At 47.4% G+C, this 26,780-nt stretch overlaps 1 long non-coding RNA gene across 3 annotated transcripts; it reads right to left on the bottom strand.

Annotated features, from left to right (window-relative positions):
- Window positions 1-18,572: 18,572 nt before the first annotated feature.
- Window positions 18,573-25,709, bottom strand: LOC135230389 (uncharacterized). 3 transcript variants are annotated; one of them, XR_010321051.1, is made up of 4 exons: window positions 23,624-25,709; window positions 22,781-22,960; window positions 21,977-22,076; window positions 18,573-19,967 (listed from the first exon to the last, which is right to left on the bottom strand). It is a non-coding gene; the product is annotated as an uncharacterized LOC135230389 (long non-coding RNA). The 3 variants fall into 3 exon arrangements; XR_010321052.1 differs by having other exon boundaries at window positions 24,732-25,709; XR_010321050.1 differs by having other exon boundaries at window positions 22,781-23,960.
- Window positions 25,710-26,780: the final 1,071 nt, after the last annotated feature.

Here is a 26,780-nt window from a genome sequence, read left to right as displayed (position 1 = left end):
GGACCAGAGAATCAGGGTTAACAATTAGCATGTTTCCAATGGTTAGTGTCCAAATCTTTAGACTTCAGTCTTTTACCTTTAACAAGTGGTCTCAGAAGGAAGGCTTGATGATGGCTCAAAATCAGTGGAGGTTTCCCACAGCTAGGGTCTGAGGTCAGCTGTGGTGGGCAGTAACACCATCTTTGTCTCTGACCGTCTTCAGAGAGTTGAAGACTAAAGAGAGATTTTTTGCCTCTGCCTTCTCTCAATGAATGAGTAGAAATCCAGAATTTATGTGTGTTTTTCTCACCTTGACTTTGAAAGATAAGGGCTGGGTGATGTTATACTGATGAGCCCTGGTGGCACAATGGTTAAGCACTGGGCTGCTAACCGAAAGGCCAGTGGTTCAAACACACCAGCAGCTCCATGGAAGAAAAAACCTGGCGATCTGCTCCCATAAAGATTATAGCCTAGGAAAGCCAATAGGGCAGTTCTACTTTGTCCTATAGGGTCACCATGAGTCTGAACCGACTCAACAGCACACAGCAACAATAAAGATGTCAAGTTTAACCAAGACTAGTATGTTTTATTGCTACTTCGGGGTCAAAAACTAGCTAAATGTTGTATCTTCTCTCCCAGATTAAAAATTAAGGAGGTTATTTATGACACGTTTATGTCTCAAAGCCAATTAAGACGATTGTTGTATGACATATTTATGCCTCAAAGTCAATTTAAGGTTTCGTTAATTAGAGGTAAAGGGGGTTGTTTTATGACATATTTATGTCTCAAGGCCAATTTATAGAGATATGACTAACGTTACTTTTCTTTATCACGGTATGCAGGCGCGCAGCCCAACTTACAGAAGTTATTTATGACATACTTCTCATAGTTCCATTATCTATTTCTAAAGTTAGAATAACTGTCTGATGACTTATAATTTCCAATGACTTAGCAGTTAATCATTAGAGAGGGTCATAGAAGTGTACGTGCTTTTATTTCTAAGTTCAGAAATTCTCTTTTTCTAACTTCACATTATAAGTGACTCATACATACAGGGTTTGACAGCGTTATAAAAAGCACACATAACAGTGTTGAAAGCATTACAGAAGCAGACAGAAGTGATTTGAGGGCATCACAGTAAGCATACATAAAACTAAAAAAATGAAATCCACTGCCGTCGAGTCAATTCTGACTCATAGTGACTCTAAAGGACAAAGGAGAGTTGCCCTATGGAGTTTCCAAGGCTGTAAATCTTTATGGAACCAGACTGCTGAATCCTTCTCCCCGAGAACAGCAGATGGAATTGAACCAGGGGTAGATTGCCCAATAAGCAAAGTATGCACGGGCTGACTTGTGCTTACTTACATCACAGATATAGTGAAATCCAAGTGAAATTGTACACTACAGATTAGTAAGTAAACACAATTAAGTCTGTGAGTACCTTGCTTACTGTAAACCCACGCATACCTTCCCTACTGGTTAACCCACCCCTGGTTCGAACCAACAACCTTTCAGCGCCACCAGGGCTCCTCAAGCGTACATAATACAAGGATAGCTCTGATCATCCAAGATAAGCAGGACATTTGAATTTTAATGACAACTCTCCTTATTTTTAAATGTTGATATGCTTTTTTTTTTTTTATTTATGTGGACCAGATCAAACTCAGCTAAGAGCCAAATCAGCCTTGGGACCACCAGTTTGAGATCTCTGATAAAGAAACTTAAAAATCCTCCCTCCCTTTGAATGGAGAATTCTACTTTTAGGAGTCTATCCAGAAGAAATAAATGTGGGCAAAGTTCTCTGCACATACTTGAGCATCATTATAAAAGCCAAAAGCTGGAAGGTCCCTGAATACCAGCAGGGCATTGTAGTTCAGCTCCAGGGAGTGAATATTTTACAGCCACTAAAGATGGTTCTCATGAAGACTGGGAAATGTCATTCACGAATACAGGTGATATAATACCAACCGAGAAAAATTCAGTCCATAGTTGTCATCTGCTATGAATATACACATCTCTATTATGACAAGAAAAAGAGGGGTTCCCCAAAGCCTCCTCACATTGGGTTATGTCGATTTAGCAATAGGTGAATTTTTCCCCCTCTTTTTTTTCTATTTCTAAATTCAACATAATGTGCTGATATAACTTTTATTTCCTTTTTGACAGTTTCCACATTCGATTCAAATTTTTAAAACATCGTAACCTCAGAAGCACATTTTCATGTCAGTTCTCCTTCAGCTAGTTACCCGGTCAGCACACGCTTGCCCCGTCTGTCACAAATAGCACAGCTTTCAGCAGAAATCCATTCCCCTGTCCTACCTGTCCCTATTTTTCTTATATAAAACTTGAATCAAAACAACCTTGAACATGGTTTTGACCTGCTGGCAGGCAGGGATTCCTACCTCTTCCAAAAGTTATCAAATTTAACAACAAATCTTCCCTCTGCTACTTCTTTAATGCATTTAAACTCTAGCAACCTATATAAAAAGGAGCCCTGGTGGCACAGTGGCTAAGCGTTCGGTGGGGTTAGGTGCCACCGGCTGCCCCAAGGGAGAAAGATGTGGCAGTGTGCTTCTGTCAAGTTTACAGCCTTGGGAATCCTATGGGGCAGTTCTACTCTGTCCAATAGGGTTGCTATAAGTTGGAAACAACTTGATGGCAATGGGGTTAACTTGGCTAAAAACGGGCCATTTTTGTTCTTCCTTCTGGAGACTAATTTCATTAAACAGATGTCAACCCACAGAAGTCTGATGGTTCTTGCCGTGGTTCACTTTGTAAAATCTGGACTCTGTTTGACTCCTCCAGGTACAAGCATCAATGACAGCACCCTGAAAAGAGGACCGCTTGGGTGCTTCCCCACCTGAATAAGACTTGTGAAGAGAACTAGGTAGGGCCAGTCTAGGTGCTGCAGGGGCACAGAGAAGGGTGCCAAGCCCAGACTCAGGGGCTCCCATGGTTGTCAACGCCTCAGCCACGAGTTCGGTTGACTAGGAGCTATCCAAGCACCCAGGGGATTTAGAGGAGGAAATGCTATCCAACCAATGTGCCCTGTGCCATGCGGTGAGAGGACAGAAGACGCTCCAGAGGTGTCTGAGTGTTGCCGGGTGGGAACCCCAGGTTTTGCTCAGTGCGACTCATCTCAACCAATTAAGGAGGAGGCCAAGGTGGGAGATTAGAAAGGCACTTTTATTTCATTGTGAAGGAAAGGAAACAGTCCAGGCTGCTGCTGCCAAGACTGCTCAGCGAGGGCAAGGGGGAAGGTTACTTTTATGGGTTTACAAGCAGAAAGTTCCTACAAGTTACATCAGCAACATCCTTAGTCATGTTATGCAGGCGCAATGGGGTTTACATATAACTTCATGCATCGCATGTTCAGAAAATGGCAGTTAAACTCCGCCTGGAGATGGGGAAGTTACTATATATGAGGTACTTAATGATTTTTTTTAATGAGCTAGAACGTAATCTAGGATGTCAACATGGCACCTAAACCGGTTTCCACCAATTTCCTCTAGTTCTGAGCAGCAGTTAATGAAAGTGGCATGCCAAGCAAGCTGATTGAGGCAATGGAATTTTCTGCAGCCTGGGACCCTCTGTCTTATGATTACGGCCTCTTGGGTGAGAAATGTGAAGGAGACCTCTCCATCTTATCGTAAATGTGCTTGCACCTCTTCGGGTAAGTTTCGGTCCATTTCCCTGGGGGCGGCCCTCACCAAGGGCCATGGGCCTGCGGTCCCACCTCCCCAGCCACCGGGTGCTCGCGGGTCCCGAGGCTCACCAGCAGGTGGCGCCCGTGGCTTGCTCTTTAGCCTTCTCCCAAACAGCGTTCTAGTAAGGCTGGGGGAGCCTCGGCAGGTGGCAGGAACCCGCTAGCACTGGCCTGCCCTGGGGTTTGCTGCCTCCTGGGTGAGGGGCCAGGGAGGGACCAGAGGCTGGATAGTGAGCATGGATGGAGCCCCCATCTCTTTACATTCCTGAAGAGGTCGTGGCACAGAGGACTTTGTCCCCAGGGACCAGAGGCAGTATAACCAATAAGGAAGATAAGCATGGGTTTACAGTAAGCAAGGTATGCACAAGCTTAATTGTGTTTACTTACTAATCTGTACTGCACAATTTCACATGGGTTTCACCACATCTTTGGTCACTGCATAATCTGTCCCTGCCAGGGACAGTTGGAGTGTGGGCTCAACAGGTAGAACTAAAGATTCCATGAACGAGAAGATGGACAATGAAAAGATCCAGTTTGAGGAGCAGAAAGAAAAAAGAACAAGGAAAAGTGGCCAGAGCCTGAGGGACCTGTGGACACCATCAAATAGACCAACATATGCATTTTGGGATCTCAGAAAGCTGGAGGGGGTGGGGTGGTGGCATGACAAATATTTGAGGGAGAAGAAAACAGGTGCTGTTGAGTCAATTCCAACTCATGGCAACCCCATGTGTGACAGAGTAGAACTGCACTCCACAGGGTGTCCAGTGGCTGTGACCTTCTGGAAGCAGGTCAGCAGGACTTTCTTCTGAGTAGATTTGAACTGCCACCCTTCTGGTTAATAGTCAAGCCCGTAACCATCGTGCCACTCAGGAACTCCTATTTGAAGAAATAATGGCTGATTAAAATGTATACACTTTGTACATAAGCAACATCTCAATAAAGTAAAACAAAAAGTTCCTTTCTCTGGGAAATCTTTGCTCAGACTAGGTCAGATCCCTCCAGTACAAGCTATCAAAGCTCTGTGTATCCCCCCTTCACAGCACCGTGGGATGTGTGCAAATGTCAAACTTCATGGTCCAGAAGGATGTCTCTGGGTCTTTCTCTCACAGGGTATCTCCAGCATATCGCCTTGAAACTGTCTCTTAAATATCTGTAGTAAGCGTGGGTGGATTCACTTCCTAAGGCAGCTATAACAGAATACCAAAGAGTAGGTGGCTTTAAACAACAGAAATTTATTGCCTCACAGTTCTGGAGACCAGTAATCCAAATCCAGGGTGTTGGCAGGGCCATGCTCTCTCTGAAGGCTCTGGAGGAAGACCTTTGTCTCTCCTGGCTTCTGGTAGCCCCAGGTGTTCCTTGGCTTGGTAACTCCATCTCTGCCTCTGTTGCCACGCGGCTGTCTTCCCTCAGTGTCTCTGTCCCTGTGTCTCTTCCCCGCTTTTATAAGGATACCGGTCATACTGGATTAGCACCCACCCTACTCCAGTCTGACCTCATGTTAACTGATAACATCTTCAAAGACCCTATTTCCAAATAAGGTCACCTTCATGGGTACCAGGGGTTAGGACTCCAATGTGTCTTTTGGGGGGACACAAATCAATCCATAACAGTCAGCAATCCCCCTCTTAGAATGAGACTTCTCTCTGGCATCAGCAATGTAGCCTGGGAACCTTGGGCTTTGCAGAGTGACTTCTAAGCCCAGAGCCAGGGAGACATTAATCTGATGTGTAACTGATGAACCCTCCAGCTGCTCCGCTGAGCTGCGCTGCCATTGAAGGCAGGTTTTTGAAATAGAATCACCTGCGCCTGTCACGCTTCTTTATAAGAATGTTCCACATTCAAATATCTTTAAAAAAAAAAAAAAAGACAATGCTTTCATGCTGAAACCTCCACGCTCTGATCCTGAAAACCATGCACACGTCATCTTTATATAACTGTACTTCAGGTGGCACGTCAACGCTTCAGGGCTGCCCGGTGGGCTGGGGCAGAGAACATTTGTGTACTGAAGGGGAGAAAGAGGAAGCGGTGAAGGCTCCCCATGCCTGGGTCTGCTGGGTACCTGGCGGTCAGAAGTGCCGACGCACAGGCAGGGACAGCTCCAATACTGCATGTTTGACACTCCTGCTCTCCAGCGCCAGAGGGATTTTCACTGTTTCAAGGGAGCGGGGAAGTTCAACCTCCAATCCCGCAGCCATTGTTGGCAGAGAGCTGCTTTGGGGGGCAGTTACTGTCCAGCACCCCCAGCTGTTTGAGCCCATCTGCTCTTGCAGCTGAACAAAAACCCGGAAGGTGCAGTCACCAGTGTTCCCAGCAAGCAGTCCTTGACTCAAAGAGGAGAATACCCCAGGGAGGCACGGGCAGGGCACCCACCGTGTCTACTCCAACACTTACTACTTGCGTGGCCTTGAGCAATGACATAGCCTCCCTGTGCTTCTGTGTCCTCAACTGTTAGGAGGCCTGATGGAGTTATCGAAGGTACAGGGCCTAGAACTGTCCCCAACACAGAGATAAGCATGCAAGATGCCCAGGAATCTAGGCAGGGTCCCTGCTCCATCCTATTTCGCAGAAGAGGATGCCTAGAGCAGGGAATTAAGCAGTGTGCTCAGTGCTCAGAGCATGAGAGGCCAAAATGGGGCCCCTCTGACTTCTGAGCCCAGGTGCTTCCCCATTGGAGTTCAGCATCCAGAGGACTCCTTGTTCAGTGCTCTCCTAGGAGTAGATCAAGGCCAACGCTGGCCTCCAAGAGCGCTTCCTTTGCTCTTCTCCCACTCACCCACATGCAGCAGGCCTTCCCTGGGCAGGGCCTACAGCACAACCCATCTCCATCCTTGGAAGGGCCTTCTGGGTCCTTTCCAGCAGTGCTCTTAGCACTACCTGGTGGCACCACCGCTTGGCTGCGCTTCCCCTCAAGATCCTGGGGGAGGCGCCCCAGGGCGCTCAGGAGGCAGTCAGAAGACGAAGAGGCTCCCAGGAGGCCCCAGGGAGCCTGAAGAGTATCCCTTGCCCATCCCCCCTCCTGGCCTTGGAGAATCCGGGCTGCAAAGCCCTTTACCCCCTGTCCTCGCCCCAGACCAGGGCAAGTCCAGCTGGGGTCCAGGAGGCCTGGGGAGGGACAGCAAGACCCATTTCTCCCCCCTGGGCTGATGCTTGTCTCCTTGGCTGGACGTTTCCCAGAACACTTGGAAGCAAATCCACGAGAACAGCTTGCACTTGGCACAGAGACGACTGGGGCCTACTGTGGAGCTGAGCCTACACTCCCGAATTTGTCCACTCATTTACTCATTTGTCCATTCATTCACTCATTTGTCTATTTATTCACTCATTCACTCACTCATTTGTCCATTCACTTACTCATTTGTCCATTTATCCACTCATTCACTCATTTGTCCAGTCATTCACTCATGTGTTCAACAGTCTTTTTTTAGTGCTTACTATGTGCCTGGCCACTCCACACAAACACAGCTGCTGCGTGCCACGTTCTGCCAGAATATCCAGTGGAGGCCACTGAGGAGCCGGGAACAAGCAAGAAGCAAGGCAGGGCAAGGTGCCCCAGCAGCCTTCATTTTAAAGGTGGGAAACTGAGGTTCAGAGAGTAATGTGAATGTCCCAGATCCCCTAGCCAAGGAATATCAGGGCTGGGAAGTACTTGCCCTGAAACTGTTCCCTTTCTAGTGCCCCCCAACCCATCTCTACTGTCAAGCAGCACACAGACCCCTACTGGGCCACAGGGCTGGAGTGTGACTGAACAACACCATGGGGCTCCAGGCCTTGGGATAGCTGTCAGACAGGGGCCCAAAAAGGCCAACTCGGGAGGGACCACTTGTTTTCGAGGCCCTGATCTTGGGAAAAAGCAGTTAAAGAGCAGCGGCTTTGGGTAAAAACCACCCAGGTGCCCATCAACAGATGGATGGATAAACAAAATATGGTACATCCACACTGATACGGACTGAATTGTGTCCTCTCAAAGTATGTACTGAAGTTCTAGACCCTGTACCTGTGGGCATTTGTACCTGTTTAGAAGTAGGGGTTTTCATTTGTTATGTTAGAGAGGTTATACTAGAGTAGGGTGGGTTCTAAACCTAGCCACTTCTGAGTTATAAAAATAGCAGAATAAACACAGAGAGACACACAGGTGAAAGACGGACGCCAAGGAATACCAAGGCCCTCTTTGGGCTATGGACAAAGCATTGCCCCTAGGCCGTGCCCTAAGGTCAGACTTCTTACCTCTTGAACCACAAGAAAACAAATGTCTGTTCTTCAAAGCCTCCAACGTATGATTTTTTGTTATAGCAGCACTTGGCACCTAAAACACATATGACAGAATATTATTCAGTAATAAAGAGGAATGAAGTTCTGATTCAGACTACTACATGGATGGACCTTGAAAACATTACGCTGGGTGAAATAAATCAGACACAAAAGGACAAAGACTCTATGATTCCATTTATATGAAATATCTAGAATGGCAAATGCATACAGACAGGCAGTAGATTAGCGAGTACCAGAGGCTGGGGGGAGGGCAGGATGGGGAGCGACTGCTAATAGGTACCGGGTTTCTTTACAGGGTGATAAAAAAAGTTTTGGAAATCGTGGTAACAGTTACACAACACTGTCAATGTAATTAATGTCACTGAATTGTACACTTAAAAGCAGCTAAAATGGCAACTTTTATGTTAGATGTATTTTACCACAATTTTTTTTGCAAGCATGTGGGCTTCGTAGCCAGACCACCTGTATGGGCAGGCCCCAGCTCCTGCACTGCAAGCTCCGCTTTGCCTCATTTGTGAAACGGAGATCATGGTAGTGCCCACCTCCTGGGGCCAGGGCTGAGGCTGTTAAATGAGAAAATCCATGGAAAGTGGTTCTTCAGCACAGTGTCTAGCATATTGTGAGTGCTGGAGAAATGTTACCTAAAAGTATTACTACCTTTATTGACATGCAAGGGAGGCAAACTCCATCTGCCACGGATACACTGGTGTGGGTGGAAGTGGCAGCTGTGTGGGGAAGGAGAGCCAAGCTCACAGGGACTGGGACACAGAGTGGGACGTTTTGATGGAGGCCATTGTGCCTACAGACCCCTCGGATCCTGTCTGAGTTATCTAGTGCTGCTGTGAGAGAAATACCACAAGTGGATGGCTTTAACAAACAGAAATTTATTCTCTCACAGTTTTGGAGGCTGGAAGTCCAGCTCTAGGGAAAGCCTTTCTCTCTCTGTCGGCTCTGGGGAAAGGTCCTTGCTATCAACTTTCCCCTGGTCAAGGAGCTTCTCAGCACAGGGACCCCTGGTCCAAAGGATGTGTTCCTGGTTCTTCTTGCTTGATGGTGTTGAGGTCCCTGTGTCTCTCTGCTCACTTCTCTCTTTCATATCTCAAAAGAGATGGACTTAAAACACAACCTAATCTTGTAGATAGAGTCCTGCCTCGTTAACATAACTGCCGCTAATCCCGCCTCGTTAACACCATAGAGGCAGGATTGACAACACAGGAAAATCACATCAGATGACAAAAGGGTGGACAATCACACAACACCGGGAATCATGGAGTAGCCAAGCCGACACACACTTTTGGGGGGGACACAATTTGATCCATAACCGATCCTTACCAATGACTGGGTGGGCCACTTTTGAAAGGAAGGGCTTTCCAGTTTTAATATGTCCTGTCGTTCATTTGGCTAATCCTTCTCCTTTTCCTCTTCCTCCTTATCAACACTCTGGTAGTGCTTACTATGTGCCAGGCTCCATTCTAGTAACTCATTCAACCCTCACAGCCTCTCCGTGCTGTCTCCTCTCTTTATCAGTGAGGGATCTAAGGCCCAGAGAGGTTAATTAACTTGCCCCAGGTCACACAGCCCGTAAGTGGTAAAGTCCCAAAAAAGCTGAGCCGCTAAGACCAAAAGGTCAGAGGTTCAGACCATCAGCCACTCTGCAGGAGAAAGATGTGGCAGCCTGCTTCCATAAAAATTTACAGCCTTGGAAACCCTATGGGGCAGTTCTACTCTGTGCTATAAGTGGTTTTTTTTTTTTTTTTTGTAAGCTCTGGGTGACTGTGCACAAGCCAACTGCCCCCTGAGCCTCCATCCCATCTGCTCTCCAAGTCTCTTCCAGTGTCAGTCCAATGGGTCACCTCCTCTACTCCAAGGACAATCTGGCCCCGCCCCGGGTAATGTCAGGGTCAAACCAAAGACCGCTCCAGCCCGTCTGCTCCTGGGCCTCCCTCACCTCACCGCCTTCGGTCAGCCCACTCTTTCAGAAGTCAGAGTTTACAAATCCACCCACTTCGATTACACTTGAGAGTCTTGCTTTCTAGAGAGATCAGTGGACTGAAACTCATCGGAAAGAGGCTTACCCAGCAGGATGGGGCCTAGGAACACCTGGAGGTTGGGACTTGGGGCTTTGCGTGCAATAGCTGTTCCGTAAATGCCTGTCGGCTTATGAAGTAAGCAAGGACGGGCTGTCAGCTCTGGCCATAAATGGGGTCTTTGGTGACTCTCAGATCTGGATTAGAGTCCCAGCCCTGACACTTGAACAACTGACTTTCCTTCCTTGAGCTTCAGTTTCCCCATCTGTAAAATGGGTATGATAATAGTGCCAGCCTCTCAGGGGTGCTGTGGGTGTAAATGAGGTACATTATGCAAGGGCCACCATTGATGCTCAATCCAGATGCCTTCTGGATCCTTTTATCAGATCTGCACACCCTTCCCCCAGCTTCTGCAGGCTTCTCTCCCAGCCACCAGCACCTGCAGCCTTCTCTGGAGTCCTGGGGCTCAATCCCTCCTCCACTGAAGCCCAGCTCCCTGGCCTGGAGCTGAAACCTCTGGGTGTAACTGAACCTCAGGAGCTCCCTGCAGGATCAGGTTGTGGCTGGGGCTTCTCTTGAAACCCCACCCTTGACTGCTTCCCCCTCACTGCCCTGTGCCCCCCCCAACTCCCTGCACCCCCACCCTCCTCACTCCCTCTGTCTCCCTGGGAGCACTTTCTTAATAAATCGCTAGCACACAAATACCTGTCTGAGGGGGCTACTTGGGGACTCACATACGACTCATGCATACACTACCCGCTACGGAGTTTGAGACCACCTGACATTGTCATGTAACCAACACTGTTATCTTGAAAAGCTGATGAGATTAGTAGGTAATTTTTATCTATTGTTCTTAAGGAAAGATCTGCACACCCCTTCCCAAAGTCATTTGCATATCCATAATGGAGGAGGAGAACTAGTAACCTCAGCAAAGCCCCCGTTTAAAGCATTTTGCTTCAGAAATGACTCTTCCTTGCTTTCAGCAACTGCTAAAATTAGAGTTCCTTGTCTCTCAATATCCCAAATAAGGTCAAAGAAAGCCAGGATTGAATGTTGAGCAAGAGCCTGCTTGCTGCCTGCCCCATATCTATTCTCTGCTTCTTTCTTAGTAAAAGAACTCTGATTTTGTTCAAGGCAGTCCGGCGCACAGCTAAAACATGACATTTCTCAGCTTACTTGGCAAATACAAATGGCCAGTGAGGTTGTTGGGAGAGATTTTCAGAAAGGCTCCAAAAAAGCTAGAGTGTATCCTTTCTATCTTCTTCCTTCTCTTTCTCCCTACCTGGAATATAGACATGATGGCTGTCACTCCAGGGGCCATTTCGTGACCTTTAGGATGGAAGCTAAGGCCTAAATATGGCAAAGCAGAAACTCAGAAGGAGTGTGGGCTCCTGACGACTTTCTGGAACTACACATCTAACTTAGGGGTCTCTGACTTCTTTGACCTGCAAAAAAAACCTCTATTTCATTTAAGCCATGCTTTTCCAGGTCTTTGCTACTTGCAGATGGATACAATTGCCAAATGGTATAGATGTCCCCACAAATCCACAGGTTTGGCCCTGAGTCAAAGAACGAGACACTCTTTTTCCCACCCCGCCCTCAACATGGTCACCTGGTTATGCTCACAGAGACCTGAAGGCAAGGGGTGGGCATCCCTTTACTAGGGGTCCCCATCACTTAGATAGCCACACCAGCTTTGGGTCCCAGACCTGCACTGGACAATGGAAAAATCTCACCTTCTGGCATAGGGTCAAAGCAGGGACAGGTAACCTGGGAAGTTCCTGGTACTACGCATAACAGGGAAAAAACAGGGTAAAACACTTTGTCCAACCTCTCCCTCTGTGGTTGCTACAATCTCCATCTAATTACAATAAAAAGGATCAACATGCTAAAGCAGCGTTATCCGTAATAGCCAAAAACTGGACACTCCCAATGCCCATCAGGAGTTGAATGGATAAATAAATTGCTGGTGATGGTGCAGTGGAATACTATACAGCAACGTAAATGAATCATCTACTGGTGCACAGAGCCGCATGGAGGAATCTCACAAACACAATGCGAGCAAGAAAAGTCAGACACAAAAGACTATCTACTAAATAATCCCATGTATGTAAATTCAAAAACAGGCAAAACTCACCTGTGAGGTGAGAGATCAGGACAGCTGTGACCCTTGGGAAAGCAAGTAGATGGAGAACATGAGGGCAATGTTTCTTATCTGGGTAGTAGTTACACATGTGTGTTCAGTTTGTGAAATTCATCAAGCTGTGTTAGGATTTGCGCCCATTTCTGTCTGTTTCTTAGACTTCAACAAAAGTTACGTTTAAAAAAATCCCTGGTGATGGCAGCCACAGAAGGGAGGTACCCCTCATCTTGGCAGGTCATAGAACAAAGTACTAGTGGAGCTTGGCACACAGCAAGGGCTTGGCATATGGAAGCTACAACAATCAGTAGTGTGTAGCTACCTGACCAGAAGGGTCCGAGAGATACCAACTGAAGCAGCTTAGAAAAGGAGACCTAACTCAAAAGAATGACCACTGCTGTGGGAATCTGAGGTGCATGGAAGGTGGGGGTGTACTTGTGAGGCAGCCTTAACCCACCCCCAAAGCCACGCCATGAGGCTGCTCCCAACCACCCACTGAGAGGCTCAGCTTATCTCCTGTCATAAACAAGCCAGGAATTTGAGGAGGAGCAAAGGCCCAGGTCCAGGGCAAGGACCTTACAAACCTGTGATAGCATCTTCACAATATTCCATAAGCCAGTTATCATAATGTGTTAATCAGGGTTCTTTTGGTTGCAAGTGAAGAAAATCAACTCAAACTGGCTTAAGAGAGAGAGATACAGAAACAGAAATAGAGAGAGGATAGAGACAGAGAAGGAGAGAGAGATTTGTTGGTTTAGCATCTTAGTTTGGCCTCCCCCACAAGTTGTGTATTTGGGAAGTGATTCCAGAAAGCGCTGTGTGGGTGTTGGGAAGTATATCAGTCAGGGTTCTCCACAGAAACAGAACCAATAGGCTATACAGAGAAAAAGAGAGATTGAGTCCAAGGAATTATCTCACGTGATCCTGGGGCTGGCAAGATTAGAATCTGTAGGGCAGGTGGGAGGCTGGAAGCTCCAGCAAGATGTCTGTTACAGTCCCGAGGCAGAGGCCTTCTTTTTCCAAAAACCTCAGTTTTTTGTTCATTGGATGAGGCCTACCCACCCATGTTATCAAGGTAGTCTCCTTTACTTTAAATCAGCTGCCCATGTGAACCATATCTCCAGAAACTGCCACAGCAACATCCAGATCAGTGTTTGACCAAACACCTGGCCACCACAGCCCAGCCGAGTTGGCACAAAAAATCAGCCATCACAGGAAGCAAGAGAGGGATGGGAGGGAAGCCAGGAAAGGTGCATCAGTGAGCTGGTGTCTGCTGTGGGTAAAGGAGCTCCGTCCTGCCAGGGAGCCCTGGGAGCCAGCATAGACCTTGCCTCAGTGTCAAACACTGAGGGACAAGGAAGCAGGTATTGCTGAACTACTCCCACCCCTCAGTAGCTGCGCCGTGAACACGTGCAGTACCGCCAAGGAGGTGCCGTCAGGGCCTCTGTGAAGGCTGAGGACACGTGGCAGGGACGATCAGGGTGGGCCTCTTGCAGGTGACAGAAAGACCATCCTCAACTCGCAGGTGGTGCCTTGGGCCTCCCTCACTCCTCATGTGTTTGTTATGCTTCCCTCCTGCTGTCTCCACCCCCAGGTTAGCTCCACTCATACCCTCCGATTCACAATCCCCATGGAGAAGGATTTCTCTTCCCATACTAGCAAGAGTCACAGAATTGGGACTTTTGGTCCACATGTGGGCCATGCCCTTTTTTCCTCTGTTTTTTGTTGTGAAAACATATGCATCAAACCATCTGCCAACACAACTCCCATATTTAAAACTCAATGACATAGATTACATTTTTCATGGTGTGCCACCATTATTGCTATCCTTTTCCAAAATAGTCCTCCAACATGGACATAAACTCAGTGGCCCCCAAACAAAAACCTTTCCTCTTCCCCTCCCTCCTGCCCTTGGTAACCATCTTTGGGTTCTAGATATTTGCAGGTTTCATATAAGTGAGATCATACAGTATTTGTCCTTTTACAATTCTCTTATTTTGCTCAGCATGATGTTTTCAAAGTTCACCCGTTGTGGCATCACCCATCAGAACTTTATTTCTCTTTATGGCAGAGTAATATTCCATTGTATGTACATACCACATTTTGTTTATCCATTTATACGTTGATGGACATTTCAGTTGTTTCCACCTTTTGGGTGTTGTGAAAAGTGCTACAAAGAACATTGGTGTACAGGATTCTATTTGTGTTCCTACCTTCACTTCTTCTGGGTATTGGTATCTAGGATTGAGATTCCTGGATTATATTGGTAATGCTATGTTCAACCTTTTGAGGAAGTACCAAACTCTTTTCCACAGTGGCTGTACCATTTTACATTCTCACCAGCAATGGATGAGGGTTCCGGTTACTCCACAGTCTCACCAACACCTATTGTTCTCTATTTTTTTTTATCTTTGCCTTCCCAACGGGCGTGAAGTGGTATTTCATTGTGGTTTTGATTTGCACCTTTTTTTTTTAATGGGCAGTCTAGGGTCTCTAGGGTTGCTATGAGTCGGAATCGACTTGACGGTACTTGGTTTGGTTTTTGGTTTAATGGCCAATGATGTTGAGCATTTTTTCTTCTGCTTGTTGGCCATCTGAATATTCTCGTTGGTGAACTATCTGTTCAGGTCCTTTGACAACTTTTTTGACTGGGTTGTTTGTCTTTTTGTTGTTAACTTGTGTAAGTTTTATATATCTTTTGGATATTAGGCCCTTATCTGATATACGGTACCTGAAATTTTCCTCCCAAACGGTGGTTGTCTTTTCACTTTATTGATAAAGTCCTTTGATGTACAAAAGTATTTACTTTTTATGAGGTCTCATCTATCTATTTTATCTTTTGTTTCTCGAACTTTTCTTATCCAATCTGACAATTTACTGCTAACCACTAGGTCCGACAGCCTTGTCCCTACATTTTCTTCTAAGAATTTTCTGGTTTCAATTTCCACTTTTAGGTCCTTGTTGCATTTTCAACTGGTTTTTGTGAATGGTGGGAGGCATGAATCCTGATTTACTCTGCTTGTGGAAATCCAGTTTCCCAGCACCATTTATTGAAGAGACTCCTCTTTCTGCATTGAATGGACTTAGCACCCTTACCAAAAATCAGGTGACCATAGAAGTATGGATTTATTTCTGGGCTTTCAATTCTATTCCATTGGTTTATATGTTGATTGTTATACCAGTAACAGGCTGTTGTTTGTCTCCTGTACATTGGAAATGTTATCAGGAGGGACCAGTACCTGGAGAAGAACATCATGCTTGGTAAAGTAGAGGGTCAGTGGAAAGGAAGAAGACACTCAACGAGATGGATTGATGCAGTGGCTGCACCAATGGGCTCAAACATAGCAACAACTGTGAGGATGGCACAGGACCGGGCGGTGTTTTGTTCTGTCGTACATTATGAGTTGGAACTGACTCAATGGCACCTAACAACAACAACCGGCTGTTTTAATTACTGTAACTTTGTAGTGGAAACCCTGGTGCCATAGTGGTTAAGTGCTACGGCTGCTAACCAAAGTGTTGGCAGTGCGAATCTGCCAGGCGCTCCTTGGAAACTCTGTGGGGCAGTTCTACTCTGTCCTATGGGGTCGCTATGAGTCGGAATCGACTCGACGGCACTGGGTTTGGTGGGGTTTGGAACTTTGTAGTATGTTTTGAAATCAGGAAATATGAGTTTTCCTACTTTATTCTTCTTCAAGATTGCTTTCCCTATTTGGGATTCCTTGCCATTTAACACAAATTTGAAGATTGGCTTTTCTATTTCTGCAAAGAAGGGCATTGAAATTTTGATGGATATTGCATTGAATTTATTTTATTGCATTGAGTTTATAGACAGCTTTTGGTTATCTTGACATCTGTATTAAGCCTTCACCATGTCCTTTTTAAAAAATATGTATTTTATTGTGGTAAAATACATATAACATAAAATTTAGGATTTTAACCATTTTTATGTGCATTAATTTTTATGTGACTGTGGTGCAATGGGTTTCTCTTATATATGGCCTTTCTGGCCTTGGGTTTATAACTCTGCCAAAAATGATTGGTTGGGCTGTAATCTCGCAAGGCATTGGTCAGTTTACTATGCAAATAGGATGCACAAAACCATCCAATAGGATTAAGTGACCTTGTGGGAATTGGTCAATTACTATGCAAATTGAGTGATTTGTGGTCTACCAGGGTATTGCCTAAGGAGCCCTAGTGGTGCAGTGGTTGAATAGGTTGGCTGCTAACCAAAAGGTCAGCAGTTCAAACCCAAGAGCTGCTCTGTGGGAGAAAGATGTAGCAGTCTGCTTCCATAAAGATTTACAGCCTTGGTATACAAGATACTGCAAAGCCTCAACGACAGAAAGCAAATAACCCAATTAAAAAATGGGCAAAGGATATGAACAGGCACTGCACCAAAGAAGACATTCAGGCAGCTAACAGATACATGAGGAAACGCTCATGATCATTAGCCATTAGAGAAATGCAACTCAAAGCTACAATGAGATACCATCATACCCCAACAAGGCTGGCATTAATCCAAAAAACACAAAATAATAAATGTTGGAGAGGCTGTGGAAAGACTGGAACACTTACACACTGCTGGTGGGAAAGTAAAATGGTACAACCACTTTGGAAACAATTTGGCTCTTCCTTAAAAAACTAGAAATAGAAGTACCATATGATCCAGCAATCCCACTCCTTGGAATATATCCTAGAGAAATAAGAGCGATTGGATGAATAGATATATGCACACCCATGTTCTCTGCAGCACTGTTTACAATAGCAAAAAGATGGAAACTACCTAGGTGCCCATCAATGGATGAATGGATAAACAAATTATACGGTATACTCACACAATGGAATACTACGCAAAGATAAACAACAATGATGAATCCGAGAAACATCTCATAACATGGAGGAATCTGGAAGGCATTATGCTGAGTGAAATTAGGCAGTCTCAAAAGGACAAATATTGTATGAGACCACTATTATAAGAACTCAGGAAAAGGTTTAAACACAGAAGAAAATATTCTTTGATGGTTACAAGGGTGGGGAAGAAGGGAGAGGGGTATTCACTAACTAGATAAAAACCAAACCTGTTGCCGTCAAGTTGATTCCAACTCACAGCCCCACAGGGTTTCCAAGGAGTGCCTGGTGGATTTGAACTGCCAACCTTTTGGTTAGCAGCTGTAGCACTTAACCACTACACCACCAGGGTTTCCAAACTAGATAGTAGACAAGAATTATTTTAGGTGAAGGGAAGGACAACACACAATACAGGGGAAGTCAGCACAACCAGAATAAACCAAAAGCTAAGAAGTTTCCTGAATACAACCAAACACTTTGAGGGACAGAGGAGCAGGGGTGGGGGTCTGGGGACCATGGTTTCAGGGGATATCTAGGTCAATTGGCATAACAAAATTTATTAAGAAAATGTTCTGCATCCCACTTTGGTGAGTAGCATCTGGGGTCTCAAAAGCTAGCAAGTGGCCATCTAAGATGCATCAGTTGGTTCTAACCCACCTGGAGCAAAGGAGAATGAAGAACACCAAAGACACAAGGAAAAATATGAGCCCAAAAGATCGAAAGAGCCACATAAACCAGAGACTCCATCAGCCTAAGACCAGAAGAACTATATGGTGCCTGGCTACCACCAATGACTACCCTGACAGGGAACACAATGGAGAGTCCCTGATGGAGCAGGAGAAAAGTGGGGTGCAAAACTCAAATTCTAGTAAAAAGACCAGACTTAATGGTCTGACTGAAACTGGAGGGACCCCAGAAGACATGGCCCCCGAACTCTCTGTTAGCCTCAAACTGAAACCATTCCCAAAGCCAACTCTTCAGACAAAGATTAGACTGGGCTATAAGAAATAAAATGATACTCCTGAAGAGTGTGCTTCTTAGCTCAAGTAGATACAAGAGACTAAATGGGCAGCTCATGTCCGGAGGCAAGATGAGAGGGCAGAAAGGGACAGGAGGTAGTTGAATGGACACGTGAAATACAAGGAGGAAAGGAGGAGTGTGCTGTCACATTACAGGGAGAGCAACTATTTATAACAATGTGTGTATAAATACTTGTATGAGAAACTAATTTGAACTATAAACTTTCACTTAAAGCATGATAAAAAAAAAAGAAAAGAAAAGATTTACAGCCTTGGAAACTCTATAGGGTCACTATGAGTTGGAATCGACCTGGCAGCAATGGGTTAATGGTTTTTAAAAAAGGGATTGGTCAGTTGATAGTCTGGCTGGGGGGCCCATGCGTTGAAATTTAATATAAGGGCCAATCGAATAAAGGTTGTGGGGGACTACTATCAAGAAGAGTCTGGGGTGGAGCACATCCTTTGGACCTGGGGTTTCTGTGCTGAGAACCTCCTAGACTCAGGAGCAAGAGAGCTATAATGCTGAAGATGGCACAAGACTGTGAGAAGTGGTGGCAAACACAGCAGAGCCTGGTGGCAGCAGTACGAATGGCGAGAATTACAAGCCCAGCAGATGGCTGTGGTGGTGCTTGCTAGCCCACGCAGCGAAGTGGGTGTGGTGGGCTTGCCTGGCCCACAGAGTGAGAGAGAGCTGAGTGCCTTTAGAGAGGAGGCTTGCTGGCAGAGAAGGGTGCCTCTAGGCACTTGTCAGCAGAGCTAAAGATCTAACACTTGCCCTGGCAGAGCAGAGGCCAAGAGAAGACCTGCAGGCTGGCATGGCTGAGAGAAGGCCCTGGCTGTAGGCATGGCCAAGAAGGAGATGAGAGCTGTCCTGGTTGGAAACTGTCCTGATTGGTGAACTGTATCCTGCCACCATCAGTCTGTCAGCAGAGGCTTGTGTGTTGCCGTGATGGTGGACAGGTTTCAGCAGAGCTTCCAGACCAAGGTGGACTAGGAAGAAAGGCCTGGCAACCTACTTCTGAATATCAGCCAATGAAAACTCTATGGATCACAACGGTGGATGGGGTTGCCATGAGTTTGGTGCTGGGACAATGACAGCTAACAACACATATTAACTCGTAGAAAATGTATAGGATTGTTTTGTGTTTTTAAATGCACAAATAGTATCGGTACTATGGCACAGTAGTAGTAATGTAGTAGCATCAGAACCTGTCTAACTTCAGGGAGGATAATGACCAGGATCAGCCCAAAGCTGATTCCCATGAGGTGGAAGCCAGACACACCTTCACCCCATAACCTTTTTTACCAATTTGGACACCAGCTATCCCTTTCCTGGCATTCTCTACTACTCTTCTGGGTTTGCTAATCCATGGCATTGTCCACGCAGAACTCACAGACGATACTTACAATTAGTGGTTTATTAAGGACGTAATAGGGTACGACTGGGGATTAGGATCAACAGGTTACAATTCAGGATGTGGATCAGGAAGCATGCAGGCAAAGTCTCCTTTCTTCAATACAGTACATCTCTCCCTCAGTCCCCTAAAGACAGGCTCCCCTCAGCCCTCTGAGAACTGGCTCCTCTCAGCCCCCTAAGGACAGACTCCCCTCAGCCCCCTTAAGACTGGTCTTCTCAACCCCATGAGGACAAGCTCCCCTTGGCCCCCTCAGGACAGGCTACCTTCTGCCCCCTCAGGACAGGCTACCTTCTGCCCCCTCAGGACAGCCTCCTCTCAGTTCCCTCAGGACAGGCTCCTCTTGGCCCTGCCATCTGTAGTGCTGGCTCTGCTGGTGGGACCCTTCTGAGCCTCTCGCTGTCTTCAGTATAACAGCCCTTGACTGGTATTACAGCTCTTTTAGGAGGTTCCTCTCCTGTCTACTGCTTCTCTCTTCTCTGTTTCTCTCTGCTTCTTCTCTCTTCATTCTTCCTGCTGCCTCTCTTCCTGCTTCCTTCTGTCTCAAAAACCTCTGTGGGGCTGGAAGCATATACAGGCAGACCCTGGGTTACGAACATCCAACTTACGTACAACCCATAGTTACAAACCAACCCTCATAAAGCCTATCAGGAAAAAACTGACTCGGTGTTTGGACCCCCAGGCTTCCATGAGGGGCTGGGCTTCTCCACATGTGCAGGTGCCACAGGGGTCCTTGGGCAGCCACTGGCAGGGGGCAGGGCCCTGTGACATGGTACAGCCAGCCACTGCCCAAAGCAGCAAGCAGAGAGCCCACATGCACCCGCCTTCCTCGGAGCTGGGAAAGGGCCAGCCCCACTGTCCACATGCCCTGAGCACTGGTGCTCTGTTCCACACGGCAGGCCTGCAGGTTAGATATGAACCACACCTAACTGTTCTGACTTACATACAAATTCTACTTAAAGTCAGATTTAGGAACAGAACTCATTTGTAATCTAGGGACTGTCTGTATACATAACTCCTTGTCAATTTCAAGGTATAGCCCTTCCCAGAGGAGGCCATAAACTGACCAATCCCCTCTCAGTAGGCCACAGACACTTCATTTGCATAGTAGCCTGCAGACACTTCATTTGCATACTAAGCTGCAGAAACTTCACTTGCATAGTCCATTAACCAATCCTTGCAAGGTACGTATCAATCATAGCGTATCAAACCACAGTTGTTTACAGCTTACTGTCCCCCCCCCAAAAAAAACGAAACCAAATCCGTTGCCATCAAGTCAACTCCGACTCATACTGACCCTATAGGACAGAGTAGAACTGCCCTACAGGGTTTCGAAGGGGCACCTAGTGGATTCGAACTGTGGACCTTTTATTTAGCAGCCAGATGCTTAAGCACTTTGCCACCAGGGCTCCTCAGCTTACTCAGGAAATGTCAATCAATCTGGACAAAAGTAACAAACCCTCTGGGGCAGAAAACTAGGGCAAAGGTAACTCCTCAGTGTTTAGGAGAAACATCTCTCTAGCTGTTTTTCCAAAGAAGCAAGGCAAAAGGCCCTACAAAGGAACTCATATCACCACGGTATCATATTCCACATGTCATTCTACACTGCTTTTTTCATTCAACAGCCTCTTTCCAGGCAGACCACATGGATCTACCTCACTGATCTTGGCTGCTGGGCGGTTTTCCATATTGTGAATGTATATAACTTAATTGTCATCCTTTTGATAGAAATTTGAGTTATTAACAATTTGTTGATAGTGCACACAATGTTGAGCTGAAAACCTTATGAGTGTGTCTTAGCACACTGGAAAAGATATTCCTATTGGAATATCTCACTTTATTTCTTAAAGTGGGATTGTTGGATCAAATGGAAAGCACACTGTACAATTTCACAATTTAATAGATATTGCCAACTTGCATGCCAAAAAAAGACATTGTACCAATTTGTGTTTACACTCCCACGGCATGGAAGGGCCTCTTTCCCCATACCTTGGCAATACTGGGTATTCCCTTTTAAATCCATGCCAACCAGATGGGCAGAGCGGGCCCCACAACACTTTGTTTTTTGCCTCTGACCTGGGATTGCAATGATCGTGTGTTTGATGGCTGTTGGAGCCTCTTCTTCTGCCCATTGTCTCCTCCCAGTCCTTTTCCAAATTGCTATTAGTCTGTTTGTTCTTACTGATTTGCAGGGAGTTTTTACATAATGGTTTTTAACCCTTTGTCTGTCATGGTCTATAGGTTACAAATATTTTTGTAGCATACAAGGTCATTATTTCAAGAAAGGAATCACCTTGTCATCCAGATGGTTCTAGATCATCCAGATGACTCCAGAATAACCCAGAATTATTCATGGTTTTCCCAGAGGTCTGCTCCTGCTAGTGTCTGCTTCCTGCCGTCTCAGACCAAACTCTCCCATATCCATCCCTGGGACCCAAGCCACCTGCAGCCCCTCACCAGCCCATCCCCAGCCCTTCCTTCAGCCTCGCGCACACGGTCCCGGCAGGCCTAACTTATCACATGGCACTGCTGACCATGAGTCCAGGGAAGTGAGGGATGCCATCTCTTACACAAACAGGCCAACGGGAGGTTGCCCTCTTCCCTCCTGGCCAGGCAGTAGAGGAAGGAGGGGGATGCACGGCCACAAAGACGTCTCTGCAGATGGGGCCACTGTAGTGGAGAAAGAGGTCTGTTAGTACAGTCGGCTCCAGTGGTTACGTAAAAGGGCTGGAGTCCAGGACCTTTTCCTACAGGGGTTTTTAACCTGGGACCGGCGAGTGAGTTTTACGGGAATGAAAGCTGTGAAACTACTAGAATTATTGGGGAAATTCCTGGCGGTAGTGTGTTCCTAGCACACATACACACAATAGTGCTATGGCCCTCATCCTCCGGCCCACCCTGAGGTCACTGGCACTCCGGAAGGCATCTGCTCTCACCACAAGAGCCTGGTTCTCTACCTGAGTGCTCTCTCCACTCCCAGTGGAGGCCAGGCGGACGTGCAGAGTGAAGGTCCAGGCACCGTGGACCTGGCAGGGTGGGGGATGGGTAAGGGCCTGCTCCTCTGTCCTGACTCCCCATGGGTCCCAAGGCACACCTGCCCTCAGCACACCCTTGCCTTCCCTGTCTCACCTCTCTGCTCACCACAGCACTTTCTGGCATCACCTCGGTGTAAGACACTGTCATTCAATCCTTGTATCACGGTCTGGTTTTAGGGGAATCAAAACTAACACACACAACGCATGCGGGCTTTATGCAGCCACTGTGTACAAGCTGTGCTGTGTTAACCAAACAATCAACAAACTCGTTGAGCCCAGCCTGGAGAAACAGGAGCAGAACCTGCTCCCCATCCCAGTCTCAGTTCTCTTGGTCCTCACCTGCGGATAAGGCTCTGTGCAGTGAAATCTCGGGTCTGAAGGTATGGTCACTCGGTGTGCTTGGGTTGGCCAGTGGCGCAGTGACCTGTTCCTGACCTCTGGTCACTGAGCTGTCCCTCTTCTGGGTTGTTGAAGGGGCCGTCAGAGGTAACTGACCATCTGTGGCTTTTGCTTCACCTCCTGATTTTGGAACATAAACTGTGGTAGGTGTGTGCATGGGCACCTTTCCGGAGGATTCATGACCTGCATCCAATTTTCAAGCTTCATCACAAAGCAGATGCTAAAATGCACCTGTGGGTCCACTTGCCCTCCTGGGACTGTCCCCTTGCCCACTACCTGAAACCCCAGCTCAGATCTCACCTGCCCCTCCTGGCGCCTTCTCTGTAGGGCTCCTTCCTGGCCAGCTGGGGCAAGGGCTCCCCGAAGCGCAAACTGCCTTCTAGTCTGCACAGACCTGGCCCTCATTTTTTACAGATGTCTTCACCCTGTACCCCCAGCCCAGGTGAAGGTATGGACCATAGCCAGCACCTAAAGGCTCTCTGTGACTCCCCCATCAACCCTCCCAAAAAACCCAAAGCCCATTGCTGGCGAGTCGATTCTGACTCATAGCGACCCTATAGAACAGTTGAATTGCCCCACAGGGTTTCCAAGGAGCGCCTGGTGGATTCCAAGAGCTGACATTTTGGTTAGCAGCCGAACTCTTAACCAGTACAATTTTTCTTACTCCCTCACCAGAGGACAGTTTTGCCTAGTTTCGAACTTCCTGTATGTGGAACCATGCAGTATATACCCTTTTGCGGTTTATTTTGTTTTTGTTTTTTTGCTCAACCTTGTGAGATTCACCTCAGTTGTTGCACGTAGCAGAGGTTCATTCTGCTCCGTTGTGTGTAGCGGTCCATGGTGTGAGTCCACCACCACTTGTCCATCTCTACTGTTGGAGGACCTGGGCTTGTTCCAGGCTTGGGCTGTTACAAATAGTACTGCTATCAGTGTCTTGCGGTGGCCATGAGCATACACCTCCCTCGGGTATGTGGCCCTTTCCCTGGCTTTCTGGCCCCTGCTCCTAAGCTCTCTGAAGGAGAGGAGCTTTTCTCTCTGCCATCCCTGAGGCCCGGCATTCCATCAGCTCCAGACAGCATTTGCGGGAGCCCTGGTAGTGCAGAGGTTAAAGTTCTTGGCTGCTAACCAAAAGGTCAGCGATTCAGAACCAACAGCCACTCACAGGAGAAAGGTGTGGCAGTCTGCTTCCATAAAGATTACAGCTTTGGAAACCCTGTGGGGCAGTTCTGCTTTGTCCTACAGTGTTGCTATGAGTCGGAATCGACTCATGGCCGTGGGTTTGGTTTTTCAGTGGAGTCCCGAAAGAGCCAAGTCTGGGCAGAGGGCTTGTCTTCCAGCTCAGCCGAGAATGGAAAGCTGATCTACGAGGCAAGGGCAGGCCAGCGCCCTGGGCCTGGGAGTCCTGAGGCCTGAGGCTGTGGTTCACCTGGGCTGCAGATTAGGAACCGTGCTTAAGGCTAGGGCACTCTGCTGGTGCTGTCTCCATGGACACAAGGCTCGGCCTGGGTCCCTGCACCCAGCAATGGTGCAGGATGCCTCTTCCTACCGTAGTGCAGTGACAACCACCACGGAGCTCTGCAGCATCCTCCCCTGGTGGGATTTTCAAATATGGGAGAGGTTTCTAATAAGTCACACAGCTGGTTGATCTTAAAAGCAAGAGCAACAGACGTTTGTGTGAGCAGAGGTTGGAATTGTATCGGTGCTGCTGTCGGGGTAGGACGCTGTGGGGGCCAGTGCAGGGCATCGCAGACGCCAGGCCAAGATGCCGAACACAAACTGCAAGCCACTTTCTCAGAGGCTGAGAGATGACCAATGCCGGGCCAGGCAGCCAGGACGGGTGTGGCCCCTGAAAGGCCCTCTCTTGTTCTAATTTGGGGGGGGGGTGACTCACCCCAGCTTGGAATCCACTTCTGGCTCGAGTTGCCTCAGCTTCCTCTGTGCAAACCAAAGGAGCCCTGCGTCCCACTCTCCGGGGACCAGGCATGGGAGGGCATGGTAAGACGGCAGGGTTCATGGCACTGGGCCGCTCCCTGACTGAGTCACTGTAGGGAATGGAACGGTTGGGGGGGGGGCGGGGGAGTGGGCCGAAGCCAAGTGGAGCCTTGCTTGGCTTGGGGACAAGAAATCCCCCACAGTCCCACCTGCCCCCTCCCTCCATGGGCAAGGAGTGGCCATGTGTGTCAGGCCCCAGGAGGGCCCTCCTCGGGGGACAAAGCTCTGGCCCTCTCTCCCAGCTGTGAGGAGGTGGCAAGAAGCCAGGGTGCAGAACGGAGTGAGGTTCATGCCCCAGGACGCCAGTCTCAGCTGGGCGACACTGGAATGCATCTCTCAAAAGGAAGTTGCAAAATCTTCCTTGCGACTGATTTGGGTTTTGGTCTGGGGCCAACCAGGCCTATCTTTATGGCTCTGAGGCCTGTTTAAAGTGGCAGATACTCCTTTGGCGACAGTTCTGTGAGTGCCCGCTAGGGCCGACTGCACATGGGTTGCAGCCCCTTTGGCCCTTCTAGGAGCCATCCACTGAGCTCCTTGTGTCCCTGCCTGCCTTCCCATCTGCCACATTAGCAATGCCACAGTCCATTCCACTGTCAGATTCAGGAAGGTAACTATTGGCAACAAACAGGACAAAGGTTTGGTTTCCTGAAATTGTAAATAATCGTAACATTTATAAGCGCTCAGCATGAGCTGGGCACCAGCATGCATGAATGCAGAGGCCCTCACATCCAACAGCATGAGCCCCTTCACAGAGGAGGAGCTGAGGCACGCAGGCCCGGGAGCCTGCGCAGCCAGCAGACGGAAGGCAGATGGAGCGTGAGCTGCTCAGCCACACAGCCTTGGGCCTCGGACACACTTCCTGCCCAGCTCTAGCACTGCAGACGCACCCACTCATCTTACTCCTCACAGCAGCCAAAAATCAATACGGAAAACACCGAGACCGCTAAAAAAATGGGCGAGGGATGTGAACACACCATACACAGAAGGAAAACACAAAAACGGAGGTACCAGCAACAAAGAAATGCAAATAAAACACTGAGATCCTTTGGGATGTCTGGAATTGGCCAGTGATGATTCCGGGTTCCTTGGGCAGTTGTGAAGCAGGGGCCCCACGCCGGTGATCATGCTCCTTGGTGCAACCTTCCTGGAATGTGGGAACGCAACTCGTCAGGACCTGCCAAGCGCCTTTGAAAGCCAGCAGCCTTTGCCCCGTTCTCGCACCTTGGAATCAGCCCAAAGAGACAAAGAGGAATGTGTGAAGCTGTTCATTGCAGTGTTGTTTACCATTTGGCAGGAAGACACACAAATTCCAACCCAGGGGAATGGCTAAAGAAATTATGGGCAGAATGCTAGAAGCCATTAAAAGCAATATTTTTGAGGAAATGTTTACAGCATGGGGAAGTATTCATGATATGACGTTACAGGAAAAAAGCAGGATACATAGTTGTATTTGTATTTGTGTCCTGGAGAAAGTGATGGGGCTGAGTAACCAGGGTTCAGAGGGAGATGGGACCACCTGCATGGACCCACCCTGTCAACACCTTGGAAGTTTTCTGTCATGTACATGTTTTATTTTATTTCTTTAATTTCTATTCTGAAATGATTTTGAACCCAATAGAAAGTTTGTAAGAATATAAAAAAAAAAAGAACTTCCATATACCCTTCACCTAGATTTACCAATTGTTAACATTTCATCCCATGTATTTTCTCTCCCACATTGTGATTATATATATATGTTAACATATGTATCCTGTAAGTGTACAGTCGGCCCTCCCATTCTGCGGGTTCCGAATCTGCGGATTCAACCAACCTCAGATCGAAAATATTCGGGGGGCGGGGTAGGGGGGGAAGGAAGTTCCAAAAAGCTAAACTTGAATTTGCCAAGCACGGAGCACTCTGTTGAATCCAGGAGAATGAAGTGATGTGTAGGCACGCCCTGCTGTAGTCT

Source organism: Loxodonta africana, chromosome 2, assembly GCF_030014295.1.
Source record: "Loxodonta africana isolate mLoxAfr1 chromosome 2, mLoxAfr1.hap2, whole genome shotgun sequence".
NCBI lineage: Eukaryota > Metazoa > Chordata > Mammalia > Proboscidea > Elephantidae > Loxodonta > Loxodonta africana.
Note: the sequence above shows the minus strand (reverse complement) of the source record. Positions and strands in the feature narration are given on the sequence as shown.